The sequence below is a fragment of the Tursiops truncatus genome, chromosome 3 (genome assembly GCF_011762595.2).
Source record: "Tursiops truncatus isolate mTurTru1 chromosome 3, mTurTru1.mat.Y, whole genome shotgun sequence".
NCBI lineage: Eukaryota > Metazoa > Chordata > Mammalia > Artiodactyla > Delphinidae > Tursiops > Tursiops truncatus.
This window is the reverse complement of record NC_047036.1, coordinates 79838464-79852511: the sequence shown is the minus strand read 5'-3', so window position 1 is coordinate 79852511 and position 14048 is coordinate 79838464.

Here is a 14048-nt window from a genome sequence, read left to right as displayed (position 1 = left end):
ACAACCACCTGGTATGTGAAAGGTAGACTTTTGTGTCAGACACCCATACAGCTCCTAATCATCTTCAGCTGGAGGCAACCTTCCGAAGGCCGTATCTAATAAAGTTAGCAGAGCCAGGTCTGGGGCTCTACACTGATGCCAGACAGAATGTTGAAAATAGAACAAAGTCATATGACTGCAATTTTAGATAGGAAACTATACTATTAACAGGACAGTGGTGTTTATAATGCAAATATGCTAATTTGGGCTGATAATATAAAAGGTGAAGCAAATTAAATTTTAAAAATTAGATGACAATGAAGCTGAAATGTACACTAGGAAAATCTGCTGGGTTTTATATGCATAATCAAAGGGATGACCCTTAAAAAAAAGAAAAAATAGAATATATTAACTAAAATGTAGCATCACTTAGACAACACTTGATGAGTATCTAACTGCTTTCATGCCTTTGGGAAAGAGTATAGCAAATACAAAGGAAAGCAATCAAATTGATTTTATTGCCAACTATGAGGTAACCCCAACTTTACCCACATAAACTAGCTGAGATTAGATACCAAGTACAAGAAAATAAAACAAGATTTAAGTTTCAAAAAGAAGTTTAACTTGAGAAGTGACTGAAAGGTCACAGATTACATCACTACATGCTCATTTAATCAACCATCAATTTCAGTACTTGTGAAACTGGTAAGAGCAAATCTTTTTCAAGTGCTCTTGTACACCTAAATGTTTTTTATAAACCATGTTTTTTTTATAACCCATGTCTATAAAACAGAATGAAGAGAAAAATCATTCAGGAGACAAGATGCTCACATGGGCAAGTAAACTGTCAGGGACCTTGTCAAACTTTAACCACTGTTTACTATTGAATTGCCAATGACAGTTGGTTCCTCATATTCCTTCATGGAATGTGTCCCTGCCTTTTGATAAGTGAAAAAGTGGTCATTAACCACAAAGAAACAATCAACTTGCCAACTGTGTGCTGCTCTGAATCTTAACAGCGAAGAGTTAAACACTCAAGTGGAAAATATCACAAGATAGAAGACTGCCACCTTCTGTTCTCTATAGGAATGCTGAATCATTTATCAAAATGATAAAGAAGAAAGAAAAATAACTATCAAGACTTGAGCTCTAGCAGGGATCCTATTAGAGGAAATTAAAACATTCCAAGAAAAAAAGATTTCTTCCTTAAAAATCATCTCAAAGTTCTTCATTTGTATTCAAAGATGATGACTGGCTTTCTTATAGAAGTAACAAATACTCCTTATAGAAGTATTCCCTGTAAATAAGAGAAAATAGAATACTTTCTTTTCCAGATCAGTTTGAGACTCCATGAAAATGGTCTTTGCAACGCCACTACATCACAGGTAAAGTTCCTAGTTTGAAAGATTCCCTCTTAAGTTACCTGTTTTATTTCTGTATATTTTTAATTAAAAAACATCTACTCCTACAAACAACAGATAGGCATCACATTTTCTGCAATTCAAACTTATTCTTCAGTTAACCACTGAAGCTTATGATAAGGCAGTTCTATTTGCCATTATCCCATATAATCTGAAAAAGGAAAACATGTTTTTACAGTGATTTTAATGATCCAGTGGAAGAACTCTCCTTACACAGAAAAACATTCTTTCAAATATAGCTTTCTTAAACTGTGTAATCATCAAGGTCATGACTGGGATTAAAAAGGAGCTTTCAAAATAATTAGGTTTTTCTTCTCAAAATAAAATTTTCAACTTACATGTGATACAATTATACTTAGCAACGAGAGTCATGTGTTTCTAATCACTTGTATTTAATTACCTATAATCTCCCTTTTGCTGTGTGCTACTGCCTAGGAACAATAAACGATCTTGTACAATTTTTTAAAATATTGCTCTATTTGGGTCTGTACTCAGATATCATTACTACACAGGGCCAGAATATCCATTGGCCATTGTGTATGCTCAGCTCTGTTGAGGGTTCAGTGACCACTTTCAATGAAAGCAGATGTTGAAATGCACTGCAGGTCAGAGAATAGCAAAGAGAAACAAAATATTCAATTTTTTAATATCTGTTATTGCAGAATGTATTTCTTCATGGACAAAGGATGATTCCAGGTAATATTTCTTGGATAACATTAAGCAAAAATTATACTGGAGAATGAAAATACTACAAATTCAAAGGCAAGTGTTAAATAATTTATGGCTGCCCTGCCTCTTATGGATGCAGCTTCCATTCTCTTTGTACCACAGAATCTCCATATCAAACACACTAAGTGATCTTGCTTAACCAAATTCTAACTTTAGGTCTTGCAAAACTTGGCATCAACATATTCCCAAGGTTGTCGGTTTGGTTTTATGAACAGCAAAAAGAATCAGAGAATTCAAGTGTATAGAAATATATTTACAATAATCAAATTCTGTCTTTATTTAAAAAATAAGGTTTACCTCCCAACCCTTTGCCTCCTCATCTATGAAACCAAAAGAAACATTTCAAAGAAAACAAAAAGGCTTAAGGGGTTTAATTTAAGATAGACAATTAAGAAAGGACAACAGAAAGAAAGAAGTAAACAGAATTTTTGGAAGCTACAAGGCAGATGGACATGAAAAAATCCAAAATGCTCAACCGTATAAAAAAAAAAAAAAACAAACTTGTGGTCTAATCAAGCCATGGCACACACTCACAGTAATGAAATGGATGAAATGCACTGCAGCTACTCATAGCATAGATAAATCTAATGGTCATAATATTCATCAAAGAACAGAGACAAATGATTATTATAATCAATTTTTACCAGTCTCAAGCTCAAAAAGGGACAAAAAGGAAACATATTACTTAGAGAAGCATTCATAGACAGTAAAAATACAAATAAAAGCAAGAAAGTGATTATCAAAAGTATGAGACAAGGAACTGCCTTCAAAGGAGCAGGTAGTAAAATCACTAACAGATATACAGGGACTTCTTTGGAGCCAGCATTGTACTATTTATTGACCCAACTAGTGGTTAAACTACTGTCACTTTAAAGTTGTTATACAACACATAAATACTTTATATTCCATTCTATAAGTGTTCTATATCATTATTTAAAGGTTACAAACAAGAGACAGATTAAGTGAAGTAAGACATTCAAAATTATGGTGTAAAAACATCCCTTTTCCCAATATAGATTTCTGTACCCAGCCAATTATCTGTCAAACATCAAGGTAACACAAAGATTTCACACATTCCAGGTCTCAAAAAAGTATTTCCCACTTACCTTCTCTCCAAAAGCTACTGGTATTTCAAAAGCAAAGCAACAAAACTGTGGTGATTACTACAGAGAAAATCAGCATTTGACCAAAACATTATATGGTTCACCTGTGAAAAGTATGACATGGCCCTAAAAATATAAGGACTGAGTTTAAATACAACCAATATTGGTACATACCCCTAACAGAAAAATTGAGGAGAAATGAATAAATCTTTCTTTCATAATAAAAAATTCACTGCTAATAGCTACTTTAATTTCCTATCACTGGTAAAACAAATTATCACAAATTTAGCAGCTTAAATCAACATAAATTGAGTATCTTACAGTTCTGGAGGTCAGAAGTCCAAAATGGATCGCACTGGGACAAAACCAACGTGAGCAGCAGGTCTCCCGTCTTCCCCAGAGGTCCTAGGGAAAACTCGGTTCTCTTGCTTTTTCCAGTTTTTACATGCCGCCCCTTTTCCTCAGCTTCAAAGCGAGCAACGGCCAGAGCGTCCTTCTCACAACGCACCATCCTAACACTGACTCGTCTGCCTCCCTCTTCCACATTTAAAGGAAGCTGTGATTACATTGGACCCACCTGGATAACCCAGGTTACTCTTTTTTAAGGCCAGCGGATTAGCACCTGCAGTTCCATCCATTACCTTAATTGCCCCTTGCCCCTAGCAACATACTCACTGTTTCTGGGGATTAGAATGTAGACATATTTGGTGGCCATTATTCTGTCTGTCACAATATGTAAAACTGAAAATCAAGCATGTTATTTTGAAAGGTAGAGGCAAATGCCAAAAGAACTAACTGGAGATGTTGAAAATGATTGCATCTACAGAGAAAAACTTGAGAGTGGTGAGGGGTGGGGCAAGCAACTACCATACTTCATCATAAGACGTGTAAAACAACGTGGTTTTTTAAATTGCATACAAGAAAAACTTCCCTAAAATGAAAAAAAAATCATATAGTTCTGTTTCTCTTTCCTTCTACTCTAGTACCCATCAGAGGCATCCACAATATAGGCTTCTAGAACCATTATTACAAACCAGAGTTTGAACGTGAGGGCTTTGATTTGCAAGATGCATGTTTCCGTTGACAGAAGAAAAAGCTCCTTGAGTCTGAAGGAGAGACACCGAAGGAAGCTCAGCACTGATGTGTTTTTGTCATAAAAATAGCCTAGAAAGAGCGTGAGGAAAAGTTAAATGAGCCTTTTTTCCAGGAGGCCAGGTGAGATTAATCTGGCTAAGAGGGAAAGGGTAATTGAGCTGTGAGTTCTAGAACAAGACACTAATAATCTGGTGGGGGTAGGGAGAGCACACATGTGGTAAGAAGAAAATCAGCCCCATCCAGAGTTCACACCAGGGAAGTCTGTGCAAGTAGAAGCAAAGCCTACAAACTGCCCATCACCTATCCTGTGATAAAGAAACATCTTCGCTGATCTAGCTGCCATCTGGTGACTGCCTTCCAGCAACACCCTTGGATTGGCCAGGAGAAGTGACATGAATTATTGTCCCATTATTTTCCTGAACCTGTAAACTGCCCCATGGTGAGACCCCCAGGACACTCATTATGTCCCCTCAAATAGACACTGCTGAATCACCCACATTACACTATTGCTGCCTTTGGAAAATGATTTTTCATAGCCTGTCTCATCCTTGTATACATCTGACAATCACACTTTATTTCCCCATCATAACAGTTCCCACCTACTGTACAACGGTCTGATTCCTTTCTTATCCATATCCCTTGCTAGAAATCCTGTATCTCATCTGTCATATTCCCAGCCATCACACAGGTCCTGAGGCAGGAGGTACTTAACAGATACTCACATAATGAATAAGTGAAATACAGAATATGCTTATCATGTTTGGATCTAAAACTTGTCCCCAGGCTGGTATACTGAATGGTCTGAGATTTCTTTTCGTACAAAGAATCAGTTGGGAATAAAGTAAGAGGATGTTCATTTAGGCTGAATGGCTATAACAAATGACCTCAAAAAGTATTGAAGTTGGTTTACAAATTGAATCACTCCTCTGTTAGAGATGTGTATCACAATTATTGCTCAGAAGTCAAACAGACTTAGGTTCTAATTTTTGTCACAAACTATCAGTGTGACATTGAGTTAATCATTTTGTGTGACTTAATTTCCTCTTGTAAATATGGGTGAAATAATACAAACTGCATAGAATTGTATTAATGAGATAACATATATTTAAAAATACTGCATAGATGTATATATGTAGTAGCAAAACGTATTATGTGAGACTTTGTGATAATATAGAAGAGTGAGGAACTCTGTTATCAACTAGCAACACAACTCTTCAATATTTATAAAACCATCCCTAATTATAGAAATAAATGGTTAACCATATGCATATTAATTTATTTAATGAAAACACATTTTATAATTCAATTTATTTTACATATATTGCACCATTTAAGAAAGGTATTTAATAATTTCCTTTAAATTTAATAGTGCATTACTTCCTTATAAAAGAAACTTAAAATTAACACATGGAAGCTAGGAAATTGAAATTATGGCTACTATCCCAAAGTCTGAGAAAAAGAAAAGGAACATTCAAAGATCAAAGTAGAAGAATAAAAATTTTAAAGCAACATTCAATATTTAGGTCTGCTTTCAGTATTCAAAAAATAATGTCATTTTTTTAGCTATTTTGTCCAAATGAGTTTACATGTGTAGAATATTAAGTTATCTTCCAATTTGGTTCAGATGGGATTATAATTGGTATAAAATGAAAGCTAGTATGCCAAATACATATTCAGAGCCCAAAAGATTTAATCAATATTATGGAATAGCTGTATAACCATCAACATACACCAAAAGGAATTCTTTCCACCAGCTATAAACATACAGCTCTGCAAAGAAGAGATTTTATCTTTAAGATAATTCTAATATTGGAAGAAAGCAAGTGAATCCAACAGTTTTATTAAAAGGCTGTACAGGGCTTTCCTGGTGGCACAGTGGTTGAGAGTCCGCCTGCCGATGCAGGGAACACGGGTTCGTGCCCCGGTCCGGGAGGATCCCACATGCTGCTGAGCGGCCAGGCCCGTGAGCCATGGCCGCTGAGCCTGCGCGTCCGGAGCCTGTGCTCCGCAACGGGAGAGGCCACAACAGTGAGACGCCCACGTACCGCAAAAAAAAAAAAAAAAAAAAAAAAGCTGTACATTCTACAAAGTACATATAAATTATGCACTTTGACTCTGTCAACCTTAAAATTCTTCAGTATCTCTAATGCTTAGACACCCATAAGCAGGGACATTCCTAGGCAAAGTGTGCAGCTCCTCGTAGTAAAATTTCTACTTTCCTCTTTACCTGCTTTGATGGCCTCCTGCTCAGATTCCCAGGCCATTTGTCTCTCTTGCTCAAAGCTTCCTATCCAGCTTATTACAGGGTTAATGCTGTGCCAGGCCCTGGGCTAAGCCCTTTCTACGCATTATCCCAAATCATCTTCACAACAAGTCTGTGAGGCAATTAAATGTCATGCCACATGAAAACTGTGGCTTAAATAACTTCCCCAACATTCAGACACTTGCTAAGTGGTGGAGCCCAGGCTTGTAGCCGAAGTCCACACTCTTAATTACCACTCTGTGATTTTCAAATCTTTTCTTAGCTTCAGAACAAAGTCTCATTCAGAAGCTCAATACGTACAATAGATAAACTTGAACCAAACCCGTTTGGTTGAATGAAGGTGAGGGGTTGAAGATCTAAACTTATTCCTTTGTTCCATGCCTTCAACAGGATGTCCAAGGAGACCAGGTTAAAAACCACTGCTCCCAATCTTTCCTTCACCCAAAATATACCTGACTGGGCCAGTTCCCTCTCAGGGCATCAATCTGAAACTGTTGTGTTCTTCAGTGGGATACCCAGCAAACACCTCTTGGGCTGTGTCACATCTCCCTTTAACCTAGAGCCGTGGGACAGAGTTTAGACACCTGACCCTTCCAGGTTCCTAACAAGCCCCGAATCCTCCCCACCACTGTGGGAGTGCACCATACCTACCTGCAAGCAAAACTCAGAAGGCATAGGGAGTTAATGCACCCAGGGCAAGCTTCAAGCCGTAAAGGACAGGATTGGATGGACGAAAGTGAAACTGCACGTAAAACTGACCAGCTTAACCTGGTTTTGCCGCCTCAAATAGGTTGTCGATTAATCAAACCTTGAGTTATTTTATAGCAACAGCACTGCACAAGCTCAAAACAGGAACCCATGTCTCCAGGATGACCCCAGAACCAAGAACCTTCAGTCTACAGAGCTTAAGAATAGAAATGTTGCCACTGGAGGCCTTTACGAAGCGAAAAGTCCTTCAGTAAAGAAAATCTGGCTTCCAGAAGCCCGACTAGCTTATATGGACTGATTCAAGACTAGACAATTAGCTTCCAAGTTTGAAATTCCCCTAACCCCTTAACTTTTGCTCAAAACCCTGGATCTGGGAGACAGATCTGAGACATTTGCCTCCTGTTTCCTTGCCTGTCGACCTCGCAATAAAGCTCTTCCTCAAAAGCTGGTGCTGTGGTGTGTATCTATGCACGTCGGACCGTGATCCCTGTTTAGTAGCAAAATCTCCAACCTCCTGTTTCCCAGATAGACTTCTCATAGTTGAAGGCCCCATGACCTGAGGCAGTAATCTCCGTAATAACATGCCTACATTGACTTCTCTTTTTCTCTCTACTCTCCCTACTCCCTTACTCTTGAATCCCGGTATCACCTCACAAATACACAGCCTCGCCCAAGTCCCAGCCTCCAGAGGACTCAGTCCAAGTGAGAACATTCTGAAGTCTATGTGGCAACCTTAAAACCACAGCAATCAGCACCAAGCAGCACCATAACAGGACTGTGAGGGAGAGAAGCAGCAACCGGAGCTGTTGTCGTGCTTTTCCACCACTCTTAACATCCATCTTCCCACTTCTCACCTGCCTCGCTAATGATGCAACTTCCCCCAGGGGAAAAACTGCAGGGGAATTATAAACATAGAAATTTTTGTTGATGGATAAGTTGTGTTCTATTATATCTCTGAAATAAAATTAATATTCCTATATCATGATATTACTCTGTTATAACTTAAAAAAATTATGTGGAAATTAAAACAAGAATATTCTTTTCCAGTTCTAACCATGCAGTAGATACAACTGAATTGCAAAGCACAGCTTAGTCTAGACCCTAGAAATCTCTGGAGAAGGCAGAGAAATGTCCTGGAAGCTGAGTCAGCTAACCCCTCCTCAGGACTAGATTCTTCAGGCCCCTAATACTACAGGCTCCCACTTCCCTGAACAATTTATTAGACTCTTATTGGTAAATATTTAATTTCAGAAGATAGGACATATAAATCAATAGGTACAACTTATACCAAATTCTAAATCAGTAGTGATAATAAAAGTTTCTACAGAAATTTTTGTAGAATTTTTTTTATTTTACTCATCAAAGAAAGTAAAATCGTTTGAGTTGATAAGACCAAGAAAAGCTCCTAAAAGGAAATGTGACTTGATCTGGGATAGGACCTGAAACAAAAGCAAAGAGAGGAGGGCATCCCAGGCTGGGAAGTGGAAGGTGAGAGTATAGAAAAGAGTGATGTGACGAAAGGCACTGGAAGGCGTGCCGTGATGCATGGCACCAGAACACCCAAATCACTGGCATGATTGCCCTAAGGACGATCTGAATTGGGATCTATTGTTAAAATGAAAGCTACAAATGTGAATGCAGAGGCCCTAATGCAGCAGTTCAAGATTAGAAAGTGCAGCTTTCAGAAAACTATGGATAAGCTCAACTATTTTAAAGTCTTTTCATATTGGCGCCCAGATCTAAGTAACTACTTACAGAATCAGAATTTATTTTTACAGATTTATATTTGTAAAATATAGATTTGTTTTATTTTTAGAGCAAGCCTCAATATAAAATTAGAATTTTTAAATTTGAACACAAACATGAAAACAAATTTTAACACTCAACATATATAATAAAATTAAATACTCCCAATTCATCTATGCTTTCTGTCTTATTTTTCATGCCCATTTATACATAAAGAATCAAATTTTTAAATTACTAAATATGTACCATTCTCAAGGTTGAGAGGCTACAAAAATAAATAGTTCTGGAAAAATGTATATAGAATCATTTTAAAAAATACCTCACGGATTTTGATATTTTGAGTTGATATCAATAATTCCAAAATCAATTATATTCTAATTCACTTGCTTTTCTTAGAAGTTTTCATTATTATTTATCTTTCTAGTTTAGTTCAATATGGTTTCTTCAATATTTAACTAATATTTAACTTTTTTCACCTACTTAAAAAATGAAAATTATTTGAAATATTTAGCTGAATTAAAAAAAGAATGTTTCAAACAAAATATCTGACATTATAAACAAAGTTGTTTTGAAGAACTCTTTTAGAAAAACATTTGTGCTTTGATTTATAAATGGAGAATTACATATGTTTTTTAACCAAATTAGATGATTTTAAATGGGGCTTCTATGTATTTATTCTAATTTGCGTAAGAAATGTGACTATCAATACCTCTCCCTTACCTTATCCTTACTCAGAAATAGTGGCATGAGGATCATTTTCACTTTTTGACAGGCTTCATTTGAAATCTTGTCTCATGATCACTTCTAAAAATATCATTTGTTTCAGGCAGGAAGAAAGAAGGCAGAGATGTCACTGAAGTGGCAAGCTGGTCGTGCAGATATCTGTGTTCCGTACAACCACTTGGGGGACATTCAGTCAAGAATCCTGTGTTCACCTGCATCTCCCAAAACTTACTTTTGGACATTGCTCATAGAGTAACATAAGTTAGGGTAACTAATGTGCTAAGCAAATTATATGAGTCCAAATAAAGAAGAAATTAATTTAAATAAGTCCAAATAAATACAGCATTGTGTCAAAAATTTTTAATAATGATAAATAACCACTAATGAGAAAGAATATTTTCTAAGCTCCATGAAGATAGAGATTATGCTTATTTCATTGAGTAATATAGATCTACACCCAGACATAAAACATGCTTCATAAATATTTGTTGAATTATTTAATTAACTTATTTGATGTTGGTTTACAGAGGATCTGTTATTTATCTCCCTGATAAAAATTCTATAATTAAATCTACAAACTTTTGCTTGACAATTTTAAAATGAGAATAAGAAGATTCACTGCTTAATGAGCCATGGAGCTGTGATGGAACAGTATTCATCCCTGAAGTAGAGGTGGGTGTGCAAGAAGATCAGAATGCTTGGGTGGTTGTAAGGATTCTCCCCTCCCAAGGCACAGATAAACAGAAAGTTTGAGCTCCTCTTTTCTAGGCTCTCAGCAAACCTCCCTATCTGTTCATCTCATTTTCTTTTGACTGCAAAAGGGTACAGCTGACTGAGGCTTCAGTTTTCTTAAGTTACACTCACACTTATTCATGACTTCTTAATTCTACACCCCAGTAACCCCAAGTCTCACAACAACATATTTAGAAACCGTTTCTTGGATGGCATCCTCAATTGGCTAATCTCATCAATGCATTCACTCCTAATACTTTTATACTTCAAGTTCAGTCACTACTATGTCTGATGTTCTGTTAAGGCAACAGTTTTGAATAGGCAATAGCAAGCAAATGAGGTGAGATATAGTATTAGCTTCTAGCTATGGTACTAAAATAAACCTCAAGGCTCATTTTAATGTAATATTCACTTTTATATATTTTATTATATTAAGATATGTATCATAAAATCATAATGAGAGGTCTTGGAATTTTGAAAATTTTAAGAATTTTGACATGAATACATAAAGGCATGTTTAAGATATCCTCTATACGAAAGTATATCTAAATGGGAATATATTTTTCCATTTGCTATTTATTCAAACTCTTTTCTATTTGTTTCTCCTCTCTTTACCTTTTTTTGGGGGGGGGGGGTTGTGGTATTCAGTAACCAGTAAAGCCATACAGTAGACAAAAAAGAAAAATAAAAGGGTTTATCTAACTATAATTCATTGTTTTAAGAGCTCATTCCCAAGTTATACATTAGTCCTATTATTGTGTTCATTTTTTGAATATTTTTCTTGCTTAACTTAAAGCAAGAAATTGACTTAAAACAATAAGTGAATTTCTTTCTATCTAATAATTGTCTCTATAGCAATTGTTCTATTTTCTACAATACTGTATAGCTTTTTTAAATATCTGAAAAGTAATTTCTAGATCTTAAAATGACTAAAATTACAGCTTTAATTTCTATTTTAGCATACGATGCAAGTTAGTGCTATATTTGTATAACCTGTCAATTTTCTATTATATGAACTATATATCATATGAACATTCCCCAGTGACTCCAAATGGTTAAATGGAGTCTGCCAAAGTGTTACAGTGAATAAATGAAATACACACACAAATCTGTAGCAAGAACAGAGGAGAAATCATGTTACAGATACCCACCTCCAAAGGGAAGAATCTCAGGATTACTTCTCTCTGGTTTGGAATAGCACCACCTCCAGTCAATTTCACTACCATTAGCTGCAAAATGCCCCCAAACCAGCTGACCACGGATGGGGCTATTTTGTATATTACAACTTTACCATTGGAGAAGGTTTGCCAACCCACACTCTTCTTTCTAGCAGTAGTTAAGGTACAGTGCCAGCATGTTCCTGAGATGATGCCACAGGAATATGAACCATGTTATTGGCATGGTGAAAAATACTTGTTTTCCAGGTTGTTTTTGCCCCTAAGAATGGATCAAATCACCCCCAAAACTATAGAAAAACAGTAATTTATATGCAGCTTATTAGTACAGATCTTCCTCAACTTATGTTGGTGTTACTTCTCGTTGAACCCCACTGTAAGTTGAAAGTATTGTAAGTCGAAAATTCATTTAACACACCTAATCTACCAAACATCACTGCTCAGCCTAACCTACTTTATTTTTTTAAAAAACGTCTTTATTGGAGTATAATTGCTTTACAATGGTGTGTTAGTTTCTGCTTTATAACAAGGTGAATCAGTTATACATATACATATATCTCCATATCTCTTCCCTCTTGCGTCTCCCTCCCTCCCACCCTCCCTATCCCATAACCATAACCTACTTTAAGCGTGCTCAGAATACTTACATTAGTCTACAGTTGGACAAAATCAACTAACACAAAGCCTATTTTATAATAAAGTGTTGAAGATCTCATGTAGTTTATAGACTATCTTACTGCAAGTGAAAAACAGAATGGTTGTATTGGTACAGAATGGCTGTAAGTATATCGGTGGTTTGCCCTTGTGATTGTGTGGCTGACTGGGAGCTGTGGCTCCTACCACTGCCCAGCATCAGGAGAGAGTATCATACCACATATCACTAGCCTGGAAAAGACCAAAATTGAAAGTACAGTTTCTCCTGAATGCGCATTGCTTTCACACTACCATAAAGTCGAACAATTGTAATCTTGAACCTACGTAAGCCAAGGACCATCCGTACACATATGTACATATATCTCACACATGTTTAAAAAATAAAATCCTTGACACTCTCACACCCGGTCTAGCTTATTGGTTCACTTATTTACAGAAAGTCTCCCTATCAAAAATGATACTTTTCCCGCTTCCCTGGTGGCGCAGTGGTTGACAGTCCGCCTGCCGATGCAGGGGACACGGTTTCGTGCCCCGGTGAGGGAAGATTCCACGTGCCGCGGAGCGGCTGGGCCCGTGAGCCATGGCCGCTGAGCCTGTGTGTCCGGAGCCTGTGCTCCGCAATGGGAGAGGCCACAACAGTGAGAGGCCCACATACAGCAAAAAAAAAAAAAAAAAAAAAAAAAAAAAAATATATATATATATATACATATATATAATATGCCTATAGAATACTTTAAAATGTTTTGCATACTAGGCCACAATATTCATGGCAAATGTTTCAAGCTTCTCTTGTGGATGCTTTCTTGAGCTCATTAAAGGCTCCTCTGCTGGGCCCTTCTGACTTCAAATCCCATAATACAGATTATATATTCTGTTCCTTTGCTGGTCTGCACATGGTTGTCTGGCTATCATTCTACACAGACTTTTACCATCAAAATCCCCTCACTTTCTCTTTTGGGCAAGACCAAAAACAGATCTATCTTGCAAGCTCTCTCTTGTGAGATCTACCTCTGGTCCACAGGAAACACTCACAATTCCTTTATTCTATTAAACTTTGGGGTAAAAGCTGACTTCCATCCTGCAATCATAGACTACATTAGCTTATTAGGTATGAGTCAGGCAGTGGCCTCAACTCTTGTTTCCCCCTTTTTGTCTGAGATGTAGGTAAGGATGCACAGAATGAGAACAGCACTCTACCAAGAAAATTTTCTTACAAAGTCCTTCTCATTCTTCTCTGACTATTTCTATATCCTTGATCTGGCCAAGGAATCCAAGAGTCATAAGTATGCTTCTAGATATTTTTCTTTGTAACTTCAGAATATGAGGATTTAGCTCACATTCACTTTGGCATTGAAAATTAATTGTATTGATGACTTAGGAAAAGTTGAGGCAGGAAAGATCTTCTTCACACTTTCAACTGAAATATATGTTGATCAGAAATCAACATAACTTTCTCTGATGAACTAAAACTAGGCAAGCCCAAGCACAGAATACAACAGAAAATTCTATATATACAGTATGGCACAACTTCAAAAATAAAAAGGAGAAAGGTGAGGAGGAAAAGGAAGAAAGGAGAAGAAGCAATAGCAAGATAACCAAAGTCTGCCAGGAAATGCCAATAGCATTCCTGAAGATACTTCTTTACAAGAAACAGCTTTGGACCAACCATTCAGCAGATCACATGCAGCAACAGATTTCACAATAAAAGAGCAGTCGCCTC